Genomic DNA, 9,780 nt, shown 5'->3' with positions numbered 1-9,780 from the left:
TTACCAGCTCAAAGCCCATCCGAGACACGGGACACCAAGGGCCATGTCCTTGGATTTGTCCTGGACAATTACAACTGCCTGTAAAAGCACCCCGCCTGGAAGGAACCTAGTACTCACCAAGGAAAACACGGTCTTCGCCGGCCTTTCTGAAAAGGAGCCAGGCACAGAAGAGGCTCCTTCCAGCTAATCGGCAAATGCATAAGAAATATCACTTGAGTATTATGGCAGTTCAACTGTAAGGAATCTGATGGTTGTTTGTGGTTGAATTTTACTTAAAAAGTGATCCAACTTAACCTCTGAAAAAAGGCTTAGGTCAACAGTTAGTCAGCACCTGGTCTCTGCCAAATGTGGACTGAACTTTCCAAAGCTGAGCTGGGGTTGGAAAGAGCCAATGGGAAAAAGGAAGTTGGGGTCATGCTGAGTTCAGCTCAGGATTTGGGGCGGGCTTTCGCAGACACTGCCCTTCTGGCGGCCCATGGATTAAGCAGGGCAAAATGATTAACAAAACTGTTCGTGTACTGGGGACACAGTCAGCCATTTCAAATATGCCCAGACTGACAAGAATGCATTTCTCAACCCTGGGTCAAGAGGAAACTGATCACACTTCACAGCAGATTCTGGACATGCACTGCTTGCTCATGATGAAAGTCCCAGAACGTTAACTGTGGAGCTGAGTAACTCCCGCTCTGTCCCTTCCTAGCTACCTGGAAATCCTTAAAGACAGAGACAATGGCTCACTTGTTTCAGCACCCTAGCACGCAGCACAATGCCCAGCACATAGCAAATGCTTAATTAGTGTCTGCTAAGTGAGGCATGCGGTAACGTCTGCAGGCTAATGCAGAGGAGCAGCCTCATAATCTGGCTGTGCTGTGACAGGCCCTTCAGTGTGGCAGTCTGTGTAGCTGTAAGCTCACTGGGGGGAATACACCTTCTAACTTATAGCCCACCACTTCTGTGCTTAGAAACCAGAGAGGGCACAACACTTAAAGCCATGGATCTGTTTATAGGTCTGTTTGCCTTGTCTGCGTATCAGACAAGGTAGCTACCACCTAGCACTGGATTCAAAGGAATGTCATTATTTAGCAAGGGCAGAAGGGGTGCCTGGGACCTAAGGGCAAAGAAACGAGAAGGGAGTGCTCTAAAGGAAAAAGGGATTCGAGTGCTCGAGAGGTCAGAGAGACAGTTCTGCCCTAGTGGACGCTGGGACTTCGGGCCTGCTAGACTAGGACAGTGGGCAGACTTCCTGGATTTATGGCCGTCCTGAAAGCAGCAAGTAAACGGTCTTGCTTTTAATCAAACTTCAGTAACATGCAGGCCGCTTTCCAGTACCTCACCCACATCAAGCAAGAGGAAGAGTACAGGGAAAACTGAAACCCAGAGACCACAGCCACACTTACTCTCTCCGGAGGAGTGCACCCCCGGCTTTCCCCACTAGACTCTGACAAAGAAGCTCTTAGCCCTGAGGCCCCTGCCCGCCTCTTCTTCCACTTTCGCTGTGCAATCAGAGACACGGGTGAGCGGAGTTTGGAGTGGAAAGCAAAGGGCCGAGGTGACTGACAGCGGGACAGTAAACCTCTTGGGGATCGCAGACTCAGACGTGATCGCAGAAGGACGGGACTCTGTCTCCTCCACCCCGTTGTCCTTGCCGTCCCCCAGGCGGTGAGGCCTCTGAGCACGGCCACTCAGCAGCTGCACGTCAGAGCTGGTCACTCACGGCCGAGGGGACCAGGTGATGGGTCAGCCCCACTCAGACCCTTGAAAGGACACACATTTACCTTTGCACGCTTCCACCCAGGAATGTTGTCAGGGACTCACCTGGGCCACGTGGGTCTTTCCGGGCTCTGTCCCAGGGCCTTGTGCAGCAGCTCTGCCCCTGCTCGTGTCTGTCTACAGCGGCACAGTCACTGCTTTCTGGGGGCTTGGCTCCTCCCTGGCCCTCAGCCCTCGGGGCCCCACCACATCTTTCCTTGTTTATTTCCCCTCTCCCACGGGGGAGTTTCTTCCTGGACGAAGGAAAGTCCTTCTATCCGGTTTGCTTTTTCCAAGACTCTCTGCTTGTAAATTCCCTTTCTCTTTTCTCTCTTCCACAAACCTTCTAAATTCCCCCATGGGTTTAGGCTCTGTGAAATAAAACCTGGAAGTTGAAAGAGGAAGAGGAAAGGAGGAAATATAGGGAGAAGAAAAAAGAGAAACTCCTAAATTAAAGGCTTAAAATGTATTTTTTTTCAAGATATAAGTATTTGTAAGTGCTCTGATCCCAAATAATCATAATAATAACGTAGAAAAATAAACCGTTCAGTACTTGAAGGGAAGCTACTGTAGACAGGTAGGGTTATGGGGCCCCTCAGATGCCACTACGCATGCAGTTTTCCCCAGGTGAATGTGAGACTCCCCCGAGTACAGTATCCTGCAATATTTGGGTTGTAACTACTATTTCCTGCCATCTCTCAAAAGGTTGATCCCTCTACTCTTGACTCCCTCCCTTTTTTGTTTTACTCTTAGCAGGTTTTTGTGGATCAGATTTCCTTACATCTTCCTTCTACCAAACTTGGCTTATTTGCCCTGAATTGATTCTAACAAACTTTTACGAACTTGCTTCTTTATAAAATTTATTTTAAAATCTCCTCCTCTTTCTTTCTCTTCGTCTCCCCTTGCCTCTGTCCTCTGTCTCAAGTCCTATGAAGAGGGCAGCCAGCTCTCTTAAAAAGAAAAACAAAACAAACAAACAAACAAAAAACCCCAGGAAAAAAAAACAAACAAAAACTCCTCTGCTGCCCTCTCGTGGGTGTCTGCAGAGGAGCAGCCGACGGTCAGGCTCCCACTAAGGAGCCACGGGTAGGCTGCTTTCCTCTGTGGCAGCGGCCCGGACGCTGAATCCGTCATCGCCACACGTAGGCTCAGCTAGTCTTCCGCTGTCGGTAGCTTATGGGAAGCTTCTCCTCTTTTGTGTCCTAGTCCCAAGGCTTGGAGCCAAGGAAGGAAGCAAAGCACGCCACAGTGTGTGAAGCTGTTCTCTGCGAAGAGTGGCCGCCCGTGGGCGGGCGGCGTGCAGCTCCCCGCGCTGTGACGAGGCGGGGCCGCAATGGGCCTTCTCAGGCGTGCAGGCTGACCTTCATTCTGGGTGCCAGGCAGTGACTGTGAGCTGCTTCTGCTTTTTTTTTTCCCCCTCCAGGATAGGGCACAAGACTTTAAAAAAACTTTTTAAAACAGAAGTCGCACATTCATTTGCACACTGGCAAAAGCAGACAGTGAGAGTAAGAGAGACGCCCCGGACGCCAGCACAGCGACGAGCTGTCGGCGGCGGGCGTTGCATCGTCCCATGTGCGTGCGCATCCTTGAAGAGCGGCGACCTATCAGAGAAGCGAAGAGGCTCTGGACCCCCTTCCGCACAGCACCGTGCCTGCGAACACGATCCGCAGCCGCGCTCGTCCTTCCCGCCTGCGGCGCGTCCTCTCGCCCACATCACTGCCTTCGCACTCCGCTCTCCCTCGTGAGGAGGGGAAGGCTTCGGAGGCGTCCCCCGTGGCAGCTCCTTGTTGTCACTCAAGCCTCAGCTCAAATACTGCCACCCCAGGGTCGCCTTCCCGCCCCTTCAGCCTAGGGACGCTCCTGTCATCTGTTACTTCCTTCATGCCATGCATCAGTCCTATTGGTAATGAATTTGTTCATTTATTTGTTGGCTTGTTTTTGGCTCTCCCCTGAGAGCAGAGGCCTTCTCTATTTTCTTTATCACTCTGTCCTCAGGGCTTAGGGTAGTATTGATGCCAAGAATTTGCCTGGGTGGTAACTGTTCACTGATTGGCTGAATTCATTCTGTGGCTGGACCAACTGTACTAAATGTGTTTAAGTGATTTATTTTTGCAGTGCATTTAGGTTGTACCCTGAGTTATAATATTTTTAACAGCACTGCAAGAATGCCTTTCTACACTTGGACAGTTCTTTTCTCTCTCCAAACATTAAATTGATACATTTTAAACATACAGAAAAGTGGAAAAGATAGTGCAATGAACACCCATATACCTTCCATTAAGATTTAAAATTTGTTAATATTTTGTCACGTTTACTTTCTCTCTCTACATACTTTTTTCGATGAACCATTTAAAACTTGTTTCATGACACTTCACAATACCCCTAAGTATTTCAGCATGCATCTCCCAAGAATAAGTATCTTCTCCTAAATAAACATGTGTTATTAGCATACCTGGGAAAGAGTGGTAACTAATGGTTCACTGACACAACCGGATAGCCTATATTCGAATTCCCCAATTGCGTCTAACATACTTTTATAGCTGTATCATTTATTTATATCTTTGAATCAGGGTCAAACCAAGTATCATGTCCTATATTTATTTGTTATATCTGTTTATATAAACCTAGAAGTATCATTTTGTGTTTTTAATGTGTTATTCATTTTAAAAACAGCATTGAATTTTAAAAGAAACTAGTTTTCATATAGAATATCCCACCTGTTTATTTTCTCATGGTGTCTTTTATCTTGTTTTTCTTTCCCTATGTTTCCTATTGCTGAAGTTATATCTGGATACCGGCTTAGGTTATGTGATTATAATCACTTATAGTCATGAGTCTTTTTGATATTAAAATTATCCCAAACTTGCCCATGAGATGTCCATTTGGCATATTTGATATGACCTCATTAATCTTTGAGTGTACTTTTGGTTTCTGGCACCAAACTATATCATAGCCACATGTTGTGTTTTTCCCCTACACCTGCAATCAATCTGTGATTTCTCTAAGGAACATTGTTTGCTACATTTTTTTAAGTGAACAAAAATTTGAAAACAAAAATCTGGGTGTTGCATTTGTTCATTATTTCTGCAGTGCTGTTGCTTCAAAAACATTTTAGTGTGCCAAACTGTTATATATATACTTTTTAATTTAATTTAATTTTTATTGAAATTTAGTCAGTTTACAATGTTGTGTCCATTTCTGGTGTACAGCACAATGCTTCAGTCATATATACATACATATATTCATTTTCATCTTTTTCTTTATATGTTACTACAAGATATTGACTATAATTCCCTGTTATACAGTATAAACTTGTTTATCTGTTTTATAGATAGTACTTAGTATCTGCAAATCTTGAATTTTTCAACTCAAATGTATATTATAAAGACTTTTCCTAACTTCTTTTATTTTACGTTTTTATATAAAACACTCATCAACCAAAACTCACCAAGGAAAAGATTAGATTTGTTTAGCTTGTTGTAGCAAAGAAAAATGCACACCATAGGGAACTGAGGGGCCATCTAAAAATTGGGGCATTAAGGCGGGCTCGGGGGATGGGAGTTGAACATAGGATAGCCTCAGCAGAAATTATTTAGAATTTGTAAAGTTGGAGAGTTGCTGATATTGTTTGTAGTTTATCTTCAGAACACAAGGGTCCCCGATGAGTTGTTGATAGCCATGTAGTCTCTTCTCAAAACTATGGGCTGAGTGAGCTGGTGTTTGAGCTCAATTTGTCTCACATGTTACATATTTTGTGCACTGTGGTACACGTATAGTAAGTTGTGGTTTCTGTTTCAGTTACTAGTTTCTGCTCTTGACTTGGCTGACATCAGGGTTACTTTTTTAAAACAGGTTTATTGAGGTGTAATTGATATACAAAACTGTGCAGACACAATGTCTACAGGTGATGAGTTAGGATATATGCACACAGCCATGAAACCATCACCAGTATCAAGACAATACACATATTCATCACCTCCAAAATTTTCCTTGTGCTTCTATTTTTTGTTTTTTTTTTTTGGTTACTCAAACTAACCAATCCTAGCCCTGCCTCTTTGCCTCACCTCTTCCCCTAACCCTTCCCCTTCCAGCAGCAGCCACAATGGAAGATAATTTTACCCTATTCATCTTACAATTCCAACAAGAAATTTTAAAAGAAATTAAATAGCAATAACAATTTAAAAATTGCCAAGCTCAAAGGAAACAATGAGCAAACACCCCTCCAAAAAAAAAAAAAGAATAAAGTGACTAACAAAATTTAAATGTTGAAAATTATTGAATACAGATTACAAACTCATAAGCTTTCTCTGTTTAAACAAATAAAAGACAAACTTTAAAATATTTGCAAGTAATAGAAAATTATATAGTGACAGCAAATTTCAAAAGGAATGAAAATGTCTTCCATTGTGAAGGATTCACATTTAATTCTTTAAGGTGCCTGTGGATATTACTAGTCCAGAGTCATCCTAAACCAAAATTTTGGCTTGAGTTCCTGGACCATCCAAGAGATGCAACCCTGTAGTAACTATATTTACTAGCTTCTGTATTTAATGGTTTGGCATCTTGGGACTTTGCAGTCCCTGAAGAGACTGATCAACCCAGGACTAGCCAATTCTTAGAAATAGTAAAGCACTCCCTTGCAAGTGTGCCTTTTGTATAAAAACCAACCAGTCGATAGCCCATATTCCAGCCACCTCCTCTATCAGCCTTCACACTCTGGGCCACTATCCAACTGCTCTTGCCCAGGTTTCACCTTGCTCACTCTGCTCCTTACTGACCCTGGTACTTTCTTGTGTGGCCCCACATTGGCATGGCATGCCCTCTCCTCTTGGGAGCTGTGAATAACAAACCATCTTTTCAATGACAATCATCTCCTTATCTGTTGGCCTCACCATATTTGAATAATAACAAAACATACACTTTAAAACAAACCCCTGGCTGCAAATAAATATGATAGCCATGAATCTTTTTTTGCTTCTCCTCTCTCTCCTTTCCATAGTGTATCAAATCAACCTTGGACGTAACGCGTTGGCAGTGAGGGAAGGCAGGCTTCCTTCTAGCTCCCGCTTTCTTTGCTGGTGCGCTCCAGTTGTTTTCATCCTTGGCTTGCAATTAAAATCACTTGGGGAGGAGGCCTTAAAAAAACACTCATGCTTAGCTCCAAGTCCAGCTCTGTTAAATCAGAGACTCTGGTGATGGTCCAAAGATCAAGTGTGAGCATTTTTAAGAGCATCCCTGTTGATGTTTATGTACAGCAAATGTTAAGAATAACTAGTTTAGTCTTTCAATATCTAAAGGAGGTCTCCTACTAGACCCTGTCTGTCCTCCTAACACCTTCTACTGACAAAGCTGAACTTTGCCATTTTGCCAAGGAAAAATACTTGAGGAGTTCAGCTCTATTTTTTCAGAATAGAGAATAAAGAGTAGACTTGGAGTTGGGAAGTCAATGAATTGACAAATAGCACAATCACATTGAGAATCACACAAGGTGTATAGTGATCACATTTAATATATTAACATTGAGCAAGTTTAGCACAGTTCCAGGAATACAGTAAGTGATTAATATATATTATACTGTTATTATATTTTCTAATATAACATATAGTTTTATGTATAATAAAACCCATTCTAGTTTTATTATCAAATAATGCTGGGGTTCTCATTAATGGCTCCAGGAGCTGTGAGATGACGGGTAGTTTTCAGGAGGGGTGAGACAGCATCTCTTCCCTTCAAGCTGAAAAAACAGAACAGCAGGAAAAGCACAGTTATTCATTTGCCTCATATAGATTAGGGAGTATTCCGATCTGAAGTTATTTTTTGAAGTGAAAGTTTAAGCCCCTCAAACTGCAGCAAGAATGCTTTACTAGGGCTCTACTATGGGAATTTCAAGCTTGGAATTTTTAATGTTCAAGCAAAACATATTTCTTCATTAATAAAGACACTTTGCCATTGAAGCTTCATCACCTTTTGTGTTGAATGGAACTGTGTTGTCATTGCATTAATCTTCAGTGTTCTTGAGAGGCAAGAATATAGAATTATACATCCCATTTTATATTGCTTTTATTTCTCATAATTGGTTAATATCATGTTATTAAAACCTAAGTCCTTTACCTTTATTTTTCTTCTTGCTAGCAATAGACTAGCAATTTTTGATCCTGAATAATAACATTTTGATATTTTAGTTCATGGATTTTTACACTATTTTTAAATTGAGATATAACTGGCATATAACATTATATTACTTTCAGGTGCACAAAATCATGATTTGGTGTATATATGTATCAAATATGTATGTATATGTATCATATTTATGTATTTGATACAAATGATCACAATAAGTCTAGTTAACATCCATTGCCACAAATAGCTATATTTTTTTCCTATGATGAGAACGTTTAATATCTACTCTCTTAGCAACTTTCAAATATATAATACAGTATTATTAACTATGTACATTGCATCCCCATAGACTCTTTGGGTGAGCTCTGGCTTTTGAACTCTGGCCCCTTATCTCACACCTTCAAAATTGATGGCACATTCCTTTGTTTGACAACAGCTTCCATGCTCCACTTACCTCACTGAGTTCCCACTTTCCCTTGAAATTTGGCCTAATGATGTCATTCAGTACTAGTTTAACATTTTTATTGCTTTTGAAAAGATACATTTCCTTAATCCAGAAGTTTAAATTATTTTCAGTACAAGGCTTTGTCTGAAAGTATTATTCAGATTCGGTCACTCTATTTCCCAATTCTTAGGCTTCAGTTATCTCCGACACTCCCTGTCTGCTCACCCTGTCTCTCGCCTCCGCTCTCAAACCCACCGCAGCAGAGCATTCCTGGTACCAGTAAGCTTACGTCTATGTCCTGCCTCGAGTGCCTTTCATCTATTCTGTCTCAGGCTTTTCTTTAAACTGTGAAAGGCAGCTCATTTTGCACAAGCACAGCCTGTGAGTGTCGGGTGTTAAAGACCCCACAGAAGCTCTCAGCCAACGGGAAGTGCGCGTTGTTGGACAGGTCTCCGTGCTGCCCTTCAAAGGGATACTTCTGAGGTGCATTCCACGTCGTTCTTCAGAAGGTCCACGTTGGGATCGCCCTCCAGTTTCCCACAAGGGACCCAGCGCAGTGACTCACCTTCCTTGACTTGTCCCTTTTCCTCGTCTACTCCCCTCTGGATTCCTGTCATCACTTCCCAAATAAGCCACATACATCCAAATATCTGTTGCTGTGAAATTGTCTCTCTATAGGAGCTTAAGATCTTACTACTTCTCTCTTCATTTCAATTAACCTTTAAAGAAACTACATTATAGCTGTTTATGTTAGGAAACATATGATGGCAAAATTATTATTGCATGCATGGGATATATTTGTATATGTGGATTTCTACTTCACTATAATTGAATTTCTATAAAATCTACATTGAATTTATATTGAATTCAGTAAAGCACTTTTCTCAGGGAAATTCACACATTACTGGATGGATGATGGTTTTGAGTTACCACACGATGGCAGGGTCAGCAAGCCATTACACCTTAGGTTTGGCCTTGTGCAGCACCCGTGGGAACTGTGTTGTTCTCTAATCTGTGCTGGGGATGAACAGACCATGTTGCACAAGTGTAGGCAGAAGTACCCCTGAAAAGTCTGTTATAACCTTCACCAATGCCCCACACTCTCAGCCCAGCTGAGGTCACCTTGACATGTACCCAGATGTCAGGCTTCCTCGCTCACTCACAGAGGCCTGCAGACCTGGGCAGATGTCACACACCAAACCAGCCTCTTCCTCACTACCACTGACTGTATTCCATCACTTTTTGTTTCTCTTTGGCCGGTCTAGGAGCTACTGGCAGTGCTATGTTGTTGGGAGTGAGACAGTTACTGGCATAGACATGTGGATGCATGGCTTGGGGACCAGGCAGGAACTCATGTGGATGATGCATAGACACATGGACAGTACACAGATTCCTTTTCTGCATCTCTGCTCCAAGACAATGAGGATAGTTAGACACTGTTTAACCCAAATGGCACTAGAAGCAGA

The sequence above is a fragment of the Camelus ferus genome, chromosome 9 (genome assembly GCF_009834535.1).
Source record: "Camelus ferus isolate YT-003-E chromosome 9, BCGSAC_Cfer_1.0, whole genome shotgun sequence".
In the NCBI taxonomy this organism is placed as follows: domain Eukaryota; kingdom Metazoa; phylum Chordata; class Mammalia; order Artiodactyla; family Camelidae; genus Camelus; species Camelus ferus.
This window is presented reverse-complemented; position numbering follows the sequence as displayed.